Below are 14901 nucleotides of genomic sequence, written 5' to 3' on the forward strand. Positions count from 1 at the left end.
TGCTTCTAGGCTGGAAGTGGGATGTGGGACAAGCCTTCCTGAGACCCCCTGTCAGTCTCCCTCCGGAGATCCAATCCCTGCCAGGCCAAAACCGTGAAGTCATGGACCTGAGATGGGGAAACTGAGGCCCTGAGGGGGCATACAAAGCAAGGCATACAAAGACAGGACTGGAACCGCAGGTCCCAGCCCCAGGTGTGAGACTCTTCTTGTGTGCTGGTCCCAGCGCACCTCCCAGGGCAACAGTCAAATTCAGCCAAGTCTGGGCAGCTCCTCACTGTTCCCAGGTTGGTTGGGGGCTCCTCTCCCCTAGAATTGCTCCTCAGGTCTCCAGAAGCCCTACCCCATGGCCCTCTGGCAGTGGCCCCTGAGGACCACTCCCTCTTCTCTCTCCAGACTCCCTTCCCGCCTTCTCGCTTTTTTCTCCCCAGGGAACTTCCTGAGTGACTCTTCTTTCACTCATCCCTTGTAGTTCCCAGAGCTCTAAGCTAGGCCTGTCCCCTTTCACCCGCAGGCCCTTTTTGGGGGAGTGTCACCCACCCCCACATCCAGGCTGATGACTCCCACTTCTCCACCTCTAGGCCAGCCTCTCTCCCCATACCCACCCGCCTCTGGTGCTCTGTCCTGAAGGTCCCACCCACTCGCCGGACTCCTGAGAACACATATAGGGATTACAGGGACATAGGAAGTGAGATGGTTCAGTTCTCTGCAGCCCACCTGCCTGTTACCGCCCTCGGCCCTCCGCACTGAATCCATATGCATGGGTGCAGTGTATGCACACGTTTGTATGCACGTGTCAGACTCCATCCTTGGAGATCAGGGGCTGTCTGTCTCAACTGTATCTATCCCAACAGTATCTTTAGAAAGTACTCAATAAATTCTGGGTGAATGCCTGGGAAAGGGGGATCATTGGAGAGCTAGTGGAACCAACAGGACTACCGGATGGATGGAAAATGGGGAGAGAGAGGGGAGAGAGGCAAGGGTGTCTCCCAAATGCTGGCTTGGGCTGTAGGGGTACCACTCACTAAGACAGGTCACAGAGAGGGTACCTTAGACGGCATAGTGAGCCATGGGGGGCTCATAGATGCTACACAGAGCTTGTCTCCAAGGTCACGTCAGCCTTTGTGCTAGGTCAAAGGCTGCTGACCTCACTGGTCACCTCACCCCTTCAAACCGCTCTGCCAGGAAGGGCCCAGGTTGGAGTGTCACAGGCCAGGCCACACCCATTATCTGTCAGGCCCTCACTGGGCCTGCCACACTGTCCATGCAGCCCTCAGCTTGACGGGGCTACTAAGGGGCCTGGCAGTCAGGCTTCATAACTGGGAAGGTGCATGAAAACAGCCATACGCCGCTTCTCACGTTCAGGCACCCAAAGGGAACAAGCCAACAAGGACCCCACAGAGAAGTCCACTCCAACACTAGCCCCCCCTGGCAAACACACCATCCCCCAGTCCTCCTCCCAAATCCTGAAACCCAGCCTCTGCCCTAGAAACCGTTGCCTTGTTATGAGATCCATAGGGGTGGGGACACAGGGCTTGTGTTTATCTTTTCCTGCCAGGTTGCTGGGTTCAGGAGCCAAGAGGAGTGTGAAGCAGGGAGGCAGGAGCCATGGTGAAGGTTGTGCAGAAGCAGAAGCCCTGGGGTGGGCAAGTGCTGGAGTCCCAGGCCTCATCTCCACCCAGGTGAGGGGCACGTGGGGCTCTGCCCTCTGCCTCACAGCTCTGCCGGCCTGAAGCAGAGCCACTGAGGCCGATCCTGGGACCCTGAGGCCCCTGGAAGGTCGGGAAGAGACTCCTGCCCCTGGGTCACTCCCACTGCTCTCTACCAAGCCCTTCTTTAAACGCCATCCGTCCATTTCAGTGACACTGTGCCGGACACACATGTAAACTTGTAATGTTCATCTTTTCCTCACGTATCTGAGGGCATGTCTGTGCATGTATCATGCTTGCACATCCATGTGTGGGTGTGTCCGTGAAGAAGAAAGATATGGGAGTTACAGAGTCTCTAAGACCTGCACGCATATGTGGCATGTGGGGTGTGTGCACATTTGCAAGTACCCATGTTTCTAGAAAGGATTTTTATGCATTTGCTCACAGGTGGTGAATGTGTTTATGAACACACATATGTTACACATGCTTGCTGGCAGTACACATGTCAACATAGACATCAGGATGTGCCCTATGACACTAATACTACGCACATGCCTGTACATGTATGTCATGTGTCTACATGAGCTTACATACGTCAGATGTCTGTGTGGGTATCATTGTGTGAGCATGAGTACACGTGTGAGCCTGACAACGTGTGGCACATGCCCCATTTCTTGCTGACTCTTTAACCCAACCTAGAAGTCTGTTTCTAGAAGGCAGGGACTCTTGCATGTAAAATTCTAAGGGGGCCCTAATCTGGGGAGGTTGTATAGAGAACAGAGCTTCCCTCCCTCCTGGACCAACATTGGGCCCCGTTGGGCCCAGTAAAGGAGCAATTTCCCACAGGCCTCTGCTGAGGCCCAGGCTACCCGGAGAGCAAACAACATGCATCCCTGCATGGACGAGCCTGTGGGCCTCCCCCCAGAGCTGGGGGCTCCAGAGGGTGTGGAGTGGAGACAGCTGCTTCCAGCCCAGATAAGACTGTTGGGCTCACATTTTCCATTTCCAGGATCCTCCGCCTCAGATCCCAGCCCCTAAGCCCTGGCCCTATGGCCTCGAGAGGTCTCCACTGACTCACCCACCCCCCCACCCCCACCCTGGGATCTGCAGAGCCAAGAGGGGAGGCTGAAGTCCGGGAAGAGCATGCACTCTGCCAAAGCCACTGGAGACTGGGAAAGTGGTCTCTGGGGTAGGACAGGCCCAGCCTGAGGCCCTTACAGCTTATATCCTGACCTTTGGGCCTCCGGAAACCCGCTCAGAGATGGGAGGAAGGAGGACAGGCCCCTCCTCTTATAACAACAGTCCCTGCATGGAAGCTCCTCTGCCCTGCCCAGCCTGGCTGCCTCAGCACAGAGCTCAGACCCAGGGAGGCAAGCAGTCATCTGGGGGCAGGACTGGGCTCGAACTCTGGGCTCCTTCTCCCTTTCCCCATCTCCTCCACAACTGCCCACCCAAAGGCCTGGCCCCTCCAGCCCTGCCTGGCCTACCGCCCCTCCCCATTCCTGGGCTATTTATAGGGCCTGGCTCAGTGGCCTCCAGGACAAGAGGAGCCAGAGCTCCAGGGCTACGGCTCACCGGGCCTTCCCCAGGGGCCCCCACAGGCTGGGCAGTGTCCGCTTTCAGCCTAGCAAAAGGTCTGGTCACTCAGAGTGAGCAGTGGGGGTGGGGAGGCCAGGCTGAGGTGGGGGTTGGGTGGAGGCCTGGTCCAGGGACCTGCTGGAGCCTTTTGCAGTCCATAGACAAGCCGGGCTTCCTCAAAAGCACTGGGGCTGGGGGCTTGTACAGGAGGTCTCGGGGGGACCAGCTCCTCCTTGGGAAGGCCTGGAGGGCAGAGACCAGCATCCGGGCTCACCAGGCTGCCACCTCCTCTGCAAGCCCCCAGAATCACCTTTTTCTAACAAAATGGTCCCTCTGCTCCATGGATCGCCTCCACCAACAGGGGAATGCCTGAGGGTGCATTCAAGGTCCTTCCAGCAAAATGCACAAAACTCATACTTCTGCAGTTTTGCCTGCACTGGCACCTCGGCCTGAAGCGTCCCTTGCACTTGCCATCCTGTCTGGCAAGTTCCTGCTCATTCTTCAGCTCTTCAGAGCCCGGTGTTAATGCTGCCTCCTCTGGGAAACCATTCCTGCTGAAGCGGTCACCACTCCTCGCCTCCACCCGGGCCCCACCACACCCATTAGAATAGGTTATATTCCTCCTGTCCTTCCCTATCTGCCTCCCCCAATGTGGGGCTTGTGCCTCTCTTGAGCAGAGCTCTCTGTTTAGGGGTGTCTGGGAAGCTTCCCATCACCCTCAGGCTAGGGGCTCCAGAAAGGGCAGGAGCCTATCTTACTCACCCCTCTGCCCCATCGCCCTCTCCCCAGTTCCATCGGCCGGTGTTTATTGAATGAGTGAATGAAGGGGGAGGAATGCTGAATGAATGAGTGTATGAACCAGTGATTGAATAGTGAACGGAGGTGGAGAGAACAAGGCAGGGAAGGAAAGCAGAAAAGACCCCTTCTGAGTCTCCTGAACCCCAGAGTAACTGCCTGGTGTCCCAGTGGGCGGAAAGGCAGCGGGGCAGCCCAGGCCAGGGCTCGGTGACATGGCTCAGCCCTGGGAAGCAGCCAGATCGGTCACTCTCATTCTTTCCAGATCAAAGTTCCCCCAGGGAACAGCCGGGAACCTGACACTGGTGGGGAGGTGTGGATGTTGTGCCAGCTGGCCCCGTTCAGGAAGAGGGCACACAGAGGCAAGGCACCTGTCCCCAGCTCCAGGGACAGCAGGCCAGCAGCCCAGGGAGGGGGCTGGACACACATATACACACTTACTCCAGCCTCAAACCCAGCCCTTCCCTCAGATAAAGGGTCACACAGGTAGGTAGGGTTCCTGGCTCCAGGCACTTCTGTTCCAGACTCCCCAAGGACTCCAAGGCCCCCAGGGCCCCCGGAGTTCAGCTCCTTGCATTTCACCCTCCATGTCAGTTTTGAATCACCCTCTGCCCCATCTCTCCACGGCTTCCATCTCAGACACCCTCCGGGTCCATCTTTCTCTCTCTCCCAGTCATTGTGTCTGTTTTTCTGTGTTTGCACCTTTCTGTCTCAGCTCTCCACATTTCTTTGCATTTTTTGATCCCCTTGGTCCTTGTATCCCGGTCTCTTTCCATCTCTCTGTATCTCCCTAGATATGAAGAATAACGATGGAGTGGTGAGTCAGCCCTTTCTTCTCAGGAGGAGCTGTTTCACCTTCTTCCCACTCTCCAGCCCCTGGTCCCTACAATCTGCAGTGAAAAGCTTTTCCCGGTGGTGGGATAGGAGTGGGAGAGAATGGGAGAGGACAGAACCCATTGCCCCTGTTGCAGCCAGGCCCTCTTGGTACCCTCAGGCTGCTAAGTCTGAGCCAGACCTAGGTCAGCCCCACAGCCACGCGAGCAGGCAGGGAGGAAGTGGGCAGAGCTGATCTGGGGCAGGAGGCCCACGTCAGTGGGCCAGGTCCGAGTCTGCCACTCCTCTGTCCTTCCTTATTCCACTGCAAGCTATGGAAAGTCATGTCACAGCCAGTTTTTGACTTCATGCCCCCATCCCCATGTACAAACTAGCGTGGAAGTGCGCGCGCACACACACACACACACACAGTATAGGGGCATGATGGAGCACAAGATTCCAAATCTCAGTCATGGCTCATCACTACTTGTACCTCAGTTGTCTTATCTGTAAAATGGGAATTATAATAATAGTATCTGTTTCCTAGGATTATTGTATTAAATTAGTTCATGTTTCTAAGGTCCTTACAAAGGCCATTATATCTGGCAGATAGTGAGATATATATATATATATATATATATATATATATACATATATATGTATATGTATATATATATATATATATATATATATATATACATACACACACACACATATTATGCATACATGCTTCCAACTTGACTCTCAAACACTGCGGGTTGTTTCACTTTTATCCTGTTGCCTGAGGCTGAGCCACATCCTGGTCACCAACAGGTCCAAACAGGCCTGACGTGAGTAGCTGTAATTCAAGTCAAGGAATAACATACAGTTCTGGGTGTGTGCATTTCTACAGATCTGCTTGTGAAACAATGTCTAGTTAACAGCAGCCACACCACATGTGGAGACGTCACATTGCTCTGGTTAAAAATGGTTGAAACCATCTCCTGCTCTAAACACATGGAAGTGAGATTTTAAAAAATGTGATCATAACACAAATGCAATCAATAACATAAGAGGGACATGTTTGCAGACAAGAAATGGAAACTTCTCCTTCAAAAGAAAGGCAGTCCCTGGGGACTGGGAAGTGAGCAGGCCTATGTGTAAGGTGTGGGCTACAATGCAAATGCTAAGCCAGGCTGGGGCCTCAGCCTGATTGGTGTCAGGACTTGTGCTGCCAGGTGATGAACGTAAAGCAGAGCAGCTACAGCTACCCTTTAAGATCATAGCAAGAAACCAAAGCCACCGGGCTACAGTTGGGCCCTCAGCAGAGCCACCAAACTCAAAGGGACTGTCGCAGAAATGCACCACTCCCACGAAGTGGAGCCCTCAGTGGACGTCTCTAGAAAACCCTGGTCTGGAGCCGGCCAGATACAGACCAAGCTGAGGTCACTAGCAGATGATCTTGTGTTTTAAAGAATGTCCAGGTAACCTCACAACCAAAAATTACAGAGCACTGAGGATACAAACAAACCCTGCAAATGGAAGAACTGATAGCTGAAAAAATCAAGTTTTAACGCGATTTAAAGTAGGTATCTTTAAAGTCCTCAAAGAAATCAGAATTATCTAGAGAATGATTAAGATGGTAGAGTAGATAAATGCTGTGCTTGCCTAATCCCCTGAACACATCAAAATTATAACTAAACTATAAAACAATCAACCTGGAGAACCATATGAAATCTAGCTGAACAGAAATTTTTGTGTTTTTTTAACTACCAATTTGTAATTAAGGTTTATTGGGGTGACAATTGTTAGTAAAGTTACATAGATTTCAGGTGTACAATTCTGTAATACATCATCTATATATTACGTTGTGTGTTCACCACCCAGAGACAGTGAACAGAAGTTGTATAACTAAGGACATAAAGAAGAAGCCACATCAAAACTGGTAGGAGGGGCAGAGGTGTGAAAAGGGCTGACCCCAAACCTCTGTGTGGCAGATGAAAACTGGGAGGGATAAGTCTGCCACAGAGGTTCCCCCTGGAGGAGCAAGGGACCCCACACCAACCTCCCCAGCCCAGAGTACTGGCGCTGAGAAGAGGAGCCCCACAACATCTGGCCAGATCTGGCTGTGAAAAACAGTGGGGATTCCTACCATCAGGGTGGGATGGAAAGCAGCGGGAAACCCAGCCATCCTCTTAAAGGGCCCATGCACAATTCACTAGCTCGCAAGTATTCACCCTGGGATCCAGCAGAAGGACACTGACTCAGGGGATGTTGGAGACATATGGGGGAGGGGGGGACAGACTAAGATGTGTGGCCTTGGAGGGAAGCCTGGAAGACAGTCTGCATTTTCTCTGTGTGGGGAACTTCTCCCGTGCAGCTGGCAGACTGGCGTCATCTTTCTTGTGTTGAGCCTGCCTCCTACGCTTAAGGCCAAATCTGAATCTGACTGGTCAATTGAGCTCTGCAGCTCTGTCCTGCTGACTCACTGGGACCCTGCCCCACCCAACTCCCTACAGCAGGAGGCTTTGTCAGCAGCTGAACTTTACCGGAGACAGCAACCAGCAACAGGCAGCAACAGGCCTCCATGCATCCTGGCTTTTTGCAGAGCTACCCCAGGCCTGGTACTGGTGGCAGCCATCCTCAGTTCTGTGTGGCTTCTCCCACATGCCTCTAGGTTCAGCACAGGCAGCAACCAACTGTGGATCACTTTGTAGCTCCTACCAGGTAGTCCCTGACTAGTCACAGGCAGTGGGTGACCTGGGCCTGCACCAGAGCCCCTCTCAAGAGGCCCCAGAATCAACACTTTGAGGTCAGTTTCAGATCACAGCAGAGCACTGTCCAATTAGTCCCACAAGTGGCACACCCAAAGAGTGGTCTCAACAGGCACCAGAGCCCACTGAGGTGAATCCTGCTCTGTGTGATAAGCCCCTTGCACAGCAGCTCATAAGCTGTGGGTGTGGCCAAATCCCACAGCCAATCAGCCTGAGGGTCAATCCTACCCACTGACGTGCCAACAGCAATCAAGGCTCAAGTATAACAGGAGGGCACACACAACCCACATAAGGGACACTCCTGGAGCACCTGGAGCAGGTGACCAGGGAGACTGTGCCATGGCCCCACAGGGCACTTACTACTTAAGGCCACCTGACGAGAGACCAGATCTACCTAATACATACAAACAGAGAAGTAGCCAAAATAAGAAAACAAAGAAATACGCCCCAAATGAAGGAACAGGAGAAAACTCCAGTAAAAGAACTAAACAAAATGGAAATAAGCAACCTACCAGAGACAGGGTTCAAAACACTGGTTATAAGGATGCTCAAGGAACTTAGTGAGAACTTCACAAAGAGATAGCAAGCACAATAAAGGACATAAAAACCATAAAAAAGAACCAGTCAGAAGTGAAGAATACAATAACTAAAATGAAGAATGCACTAGAAGGAATCACCAGCAGACTAGATGAAGCAGAGGATCAAATCAAATTTTTAATAAAAAAATCTTATAAATAAAGTTCTCAAAGAAATCAAAGGGCTAGCAACCATGAAACAACAAAAGGAAGTCATGAGATAAGAGTAGGACAAATGACAAAGATTCCACTAGAAATATGGGAAATTAAAATTACAGAAAAAAAACCCTCGAAAGGTGAGCTTAATACCTCACTAAATGCAGCTGGAGAGAGACATAATAAACTACAAGACTGAATTGAGGAAATCTCCAAGAACGTATCACTAAGAAATTACAGATGAAAAATATGAAAGAAAAAAAATTAGACACAAAGAGAATAGAAATAGATGTATCCAGAACAGATAGCTGGAAAGAGTGATGGAGAGGAATTGCTAAAGAGGTGATGGTTGCTGATTTTTTCAGAAACGAGAAAACATAAATCCTTACATTGGGAAACATTTTCACCACATGCTAAGCATGATAAACAAACAAAAATCCGTACTGGTCTCACATTTTAGTAAAACTTCAGAACATCAAACATCAAGGGAAAAAAACCCCAAAACAAAAACCTAGTACAAGAAAAAAAGGCAGATTATCTAAAAGCAGGGAACAAGAATCTGATATCACCGTCCTCATCAGCAACACTAGAAGCCAGAAAACAATAAACTAATATTTTCAAATGGATGAAGGAAAATAAACTTGCACCTAGAGTTGTGGACACAGCACTATTATCCTTTAAGAGTAATGGCAAATTAAATACATTTTCAGACATCATTTAAAAGAAAAAAATGAACCTAGAAAAACGCTGTGGGTTGCAACAAGCAATAATGAGCAAATAAATCACCTAAATGTATTGCCAAATCTACATAGCCATCTGTAGTTTCTGGTCCTAATATTTCAGATCACGAGAACGTGGGCGTTGAGCGGACAGAGTATGGAGGGCAGTCAAGAGCCCTGCGTATCAGATGCTGCTGGTGAGCTCATCACATCCCCTCCGCTTCACCTCCAATTTCAGCCAAGGCTGTAGCCATCTGTTCCTGGGTGCTCAGGATGACAGGCTCTCACCTCAAGAGTGTTTCACACCTCTAAAGGCAGCCCTCAGTGGGGGCGTTGGGAGGGGGGCGGGTGACAGCTGATGGATAAATGATTCCCCCACCAGCGGTTCACGGGGATAATTTTGAAAAGGCTTCTTTCTATAGGCTCCTCAGAAAATCCCCACAGGAACTGAGTCCAAATTGCCCACATTAGAGACCCTACTGACACACCCATAGTGGCTTCCTCTCTGTCTCTCACTCTCCCAGCCTCTCTCTCCAGCTTCCTGCCATTACCTCCCAGATCACCTGTCTAAAACATAAACTCTTAGCGCCGGCTTTGCTTCCAAGAGGACTCTGAACTAAGACACTAAGGTTCTTGTCTTCTTCAGCGGATCATAGAGACACAGATTATTTGCTCGTTTGCTTTTTATTGAGGTATTATTTACCTCCATTAAATGAATTTTATGGATGTAAAGTGAATGGTTTTTAGTACATCCACGAGGGTGTGCAACCATCACCACTACCTAATTCCAGAACACTTTCCTCACTCCAAGCAGAAAGTCTGTACGCATTAGCAGTCACACCCTAATTCTACCACTAATCTGCTTTCTATCTCTATGGACTTTCCTATTCTGGACATTTCATATAAATGGAGTCATATAACGTGTGGTCTTACGTGACTGGCTCTTTCACTCAGCATGTGTTTCCAAGCTTCGTCCATGCTACAGTATGTATTACAGTCCTTCAGCCCTTTTTATGTCTGAATTATATTCCATTGTATGGCAGAGCAAAATAAGGGTAGGTTTCAGCTGCAAGATAATAGTTTACTAATCAGGAAATACTGACACAAACATGTTATTTAGAAACACAGCAGTATTTTTATTAAATCAGCTAAAAAAGAAATAAAGCAATTGCCCGTGGGAAAGAGAAAATAGAAAGAACAACATACAGATATTTTTCTAGAAAATAAAGCATGAGATGGCAAAATAAGTCCAAATGTATCTATCACAATACATTTAAAGGGCTTAAATTCACTTATTAAAAAAATTAAACTTCTCTAAATGGATAAAATCCAACAACTGTATTCTACTAACAAGAGATATGCCTAAAAAGCAACACAATATAGGAAGATTGAAATGTAAAGGATGCACAAAAATACAGAGTGTGCCCCAAAAATGTATACACATTTTAAGAAAGGAAAAAACTGTATTAAAATTGTAATAATATATACTGATAACAAAAGACGAATACAAGTCACCTTTGATTTCTGCAATTACAAGAGGTACTCAAAATGGTTACCATCACCGTAATTTTAATAGTTTTTTCCTTTCTTAAAATGTGTATACATTTTTTGGGCACAAAACCAAAGAAAAAAAGGAAAGCTGGTGTGGCAATAGTGATGTCAGACAAAATAGAATTCAGAGCAAACGGCATTAAGATTAAGATGGATATTTCATACTAATAAAATGAACAATCCACCAATAAGATTCAGCAATCACGAATGTATCAATCATGCCCTTTTTTATTGTGGTAAAAGACACATAACTTAAAATTGCCCATCGTAACCATTTCTGAGTGTACAGTTCAGTAGTGTTAGGTTCATTCACATTGTGTCACCACCATCATCTCCAGAACTTTTTCATTTTGCAAAACTGAAACTCTGGACCCATTAAACAGCTCCCCATGTCCTGTCCCCCAAGTCCCTGGCAACCACCACACTATTTTCTGTCTTTGAATTTGACCACTCTACGTACGTCATAGAAGTGATTTACAGTATTTGTCTTTTTCTGACGGGCTCATTTCATTTAGCATAATGTCCTCAAGGTTCAGCCATGTTGCAACATGTGTCAGAATTTCCTTCCATTTTAGGGCTGGATAATCTTCCATTGCATGGCAATACCACTTTTGTTTATCCATTTATTCGTTGATGGACATTTGGATTGTTTCCACCCTGGGGCTATTGTGAATAATGCTGCTACGAGTGTGTGAATGGGTGTGAATGAATGTGACAATCCACAGTCATTTATTGAATATGTACCATCCTTCTAGGCACTGCTCCAGGTGCAGGGAAAATACAACAGTGAACAAGAGAACACTCAATCCTCAGTAGCTTATATTCTCATGGGGGAAGTCAATATGCACACAAATGACCCCATCCCGTGACAGCAGGCACTGGTCAGTGCCAGTAGGAGCATGAGGTCCGGCCTGTGTGTCACAGCAACTGGCAACTGGTAGGGGCTGCCTTATCTAGGGTGGTCTGAGCAGGCCTGTCCGAAGAAAGTGAAATGTGAGATGAACCCTAAGAGTAAGACGGTAAGTAGCTAAGACCTGTGTGGTAATGACGTTCCAGGCAGAGCAGCAGCAAAAGCAAAACCCTGAGCCTGGATCCAAGGTGGAGTGTTAAAGACGAGAGAGCATAGAGTGATTAGAAGGATGCACAGAGAGGGACAGACGTGAGGACAGAGAGGGAGACAGGGCCAGGTGAGGGGTGTTTTTGAGGGCAATGTGCAGGGTATGGGAGTTTGGGAGGGTTTCTAGCAAGGGGAGGACACGATTTGCTTTAATGCTACGTGGAGGGTAGATTTTAACGGGACCAGAGTGGAGGCAGGGATTCCAGTCAGGCGTGTACATAACTCATCCCTACAGTGGGAAATGCCAAAACTGGTAGAACTACAAGGAGAAGTTGAGAAATCTGTTAATCATAGTGCGACGTTTTACCTCTAGATAAAGGAGCCCCTCCCACGTTGCCTTATAGTTCCCACTTTTTCCCAAGCCCTCTGGGCCATCCCTCCCCACGTCTCACTCCCACTTCTTCGCAGCGCCTCCCTTTTCTTCCCAGAACCTTCTAGCGCCTCCCAGTCTGTGTGTGTCACTGCCAGTTCCTCCAGCCCCACTCCAGACCCCAACATCTTTCCAATGACCTCCCTGACTTCCCAGCTTCTGCCAGTCTCTCCCCACTCACCTCTTTCCGTCCACATCCCCAACTAACATCCTCTCATCTCTCTTACTCCATCCATCCCATTTGAAATTTCGTCTCCTCCCATCTCTCTAGGTTCCTTCCATTCCTAGTCCCCTCTAGCAAATTAAATCCCAAATTCATTCCCAGCTCTATTTTCATCTGGCTCCCAGTCCCTTCCTAACCCTTCCAGGTGCTCAGTCTTTTCATACCCCAGACCCCCAAGCCCGCCAACTTCCTCCCATTTCCCACAACCCGTCCAGGTCCCCCTTTCCCTCCCCCTGCCCTGCACACAGTGCTCCAGTCCCTCTGGGCCAGTCTGGTTAGAGACTCATTTTATAGTTCTTTGTGTGGGACCAGGCGCAGATCCTTTTTCCCCACTTCCCAGATGGGCCATTACACTGAGACCATCAGTTGACCAGATATGAGTAAAATACAAACGAGGTTTATGTCGCCTCCAGACCCAGTGAGGAAGAAAGGCGCGATCTCCCAGGCCTCCTTTCGGTTCCCACTCCAGGCAGCATGGGAGCATAAGGACCACAGAGTGGAGGCAGAGCCCATCCTGTCAGCCAGGGAGCTTCCGATCTAGCCAGGAGAGGTCACCGCACAGATCAGGCAGAGCACGGGGGCTGCAGCAGCAAGTGGTCAGGGAGGGGAGACCAGAGGGCTCTGGGGAGGGACTAGGATTTATCAAGACAGCCAGCCTTGGGCCCCCCACCTTCCCATCCACCCCATTGTCACTCCATTCCTCCAAACCCCTCTCAGCCCCTGCAGTCCCTTCCCAGGCCCCCAGGCCCTCTTAGCGCCACTCCTCCTCCCAGCGCCTCCAATTCTCCACAGGCTTCCTCGGGTCGCCTCCACCCCATGTCCCCCAGTCTTCCCCTGCCTCCCAGCCTCTCATATCTCCACTAGGAAGGAGGTTAAGGACAAGGACATTATGGCTTGAAATGTTCTCTGTACAAGACAGAAAGTAAAACAGGTGCTACCAGGCACTGGGGAGTTATTTAATGGGTTTCTGTTGGGGAAGATGAGAAAGTTCTGGAAATGGATTGAGGGGGATGGTTGTACAACATGGTGAATGTATTCAAATCACCATTACAAATGCTTAAAATGGTAAATATTATGTATATTGTACCACAATAAAAGACATTTCAAAAGGTTTTCTCTGTGCAAGAAAGCTGCTGGTCACTCCCAACCCCACCCAGTCCTGTCTAGCTCCCCCTAGTTGCTATTTTGTTCCACCTCTCTTCCCATGTCTTCCCTGCCCCAAACTGGCTAAGTCCCCTCCATTCTCCTCGTCCCTCCATCCTCCCCAGTTCCCCCGTCCCTCTTACTTTCGCCATTACTTCCATGACCTCCAGCCTCTCTGAGCTCTCCTATGTATCCTTCCTAATCATTCCCACTATCCCCAGTTCCCCTACATCCTGTCAGTTTCTCTCAGCCCCCAACAGTCCCCCCAAGTGCACTCCATCCCTCATCCCCATCATACCCATCCTCCTATGCAACAGAATCTCTCTGTCACGCCCTTACCCAAGTCCCACTCAATAGCCCAAATTAGGTCAAAATTAACTCCTGTTCCTGGAGTTATTTTTCCTCTCAGGGCTTCTATGAGTTAGGAGTTGTGACAGAAAACTGCCTGCAGTGGTTTAAACAAGTATAACAGGATATAAGAAAGGGACTAGTCTTGTCTCAGTATTGACTGAGACCCCAGGACAATAGGTGCCAATGACACCTACATTACAGACTGGAGTAAGACCACCAGAGCAGGACTTGCAAAGGAGGTGGCTGAGAACGATTATGTGACCCTTAGCTGACTACCCCCCTTGAGCTCACAAAAGAAGTTGGAAAGGCTAAGAGAGGTTTAAAAAATAGAGGTAGCATTTCTTTGGAGAGTTCTATACAGTGGTTCCCACCACTAACTTTCCCCAGCAATGGGAAAGGGGTAGGGGGATGTTTGTCCCTCACTGCAGGTCTAGGGAAAGAGGCTTCAATAGGACCTCTCAAAAGGCTCAATCTGCATCAGTCAGTCAATCAATAAGCTGTTCCAGGAACTAGGGATACAGCCAAGGGTGACAAAGGGTCCTCAGTAACTTAGAGAATACAGTAGAATGGCCTCTGATTCATGACTCAAAAATCTAATAAGGAGGACTTCTCCACTTCTGCTCATGAAGGATTTACTGCCTCTGGAATTGTCCCTTCCTCATGCAAACAATTAGCAATCTGGAGAAAATATATAAAACATACTTTCAGACTTTGAAATACAGCTAGCACAGGACTGTGATCCCTGAGAGAAGAGAAACAAACAATGTAAACACCCTAGCTCAAAGCCCAGAGGCAATTTCTTGGCCATAGTACAGGGAGGGGGATCCTAATCACAGCCCGCCAGTCCCACAAAGTTGAGGAGGCAAAGCCTGGAGTTCAGAGGCCAAGGCAACTAGAATTTTCAGGGCAAAATACTGAGGAGGAAGAAGTTTCCTAGAGATAGAGTACCAGACGTCTGCAGAGGGGTCTCCTGAAGGTTTGGACTAAGAAATGATATGTTCATGTGTGAGAGGAAACTACCCAAGGCAAGGGAAAGAACTACCATAAAACAGTAGGCCATACAACTTCTGGAACTCACACAGAAGTGGGAATGTTCCCTATTTTCACCAGC

This window comes from Rhinolophus ferrumequinum, chromosome 21 (assembly GCF_004115265.2).
Source record: "Rhinolophus ferrumequinum isolate MPI-CBG mRhiFer1 chromosome 21, mRhiFer1_v1.p, whole genome shotgun sequence".
Classification (NCBI taxonomy): Eukaryota; Metazoa; Chordata; class Mammalia; order Chiroptera; family Rhinolophidae; genus Rhinolophus; species Rhinolophus ferrumequinum.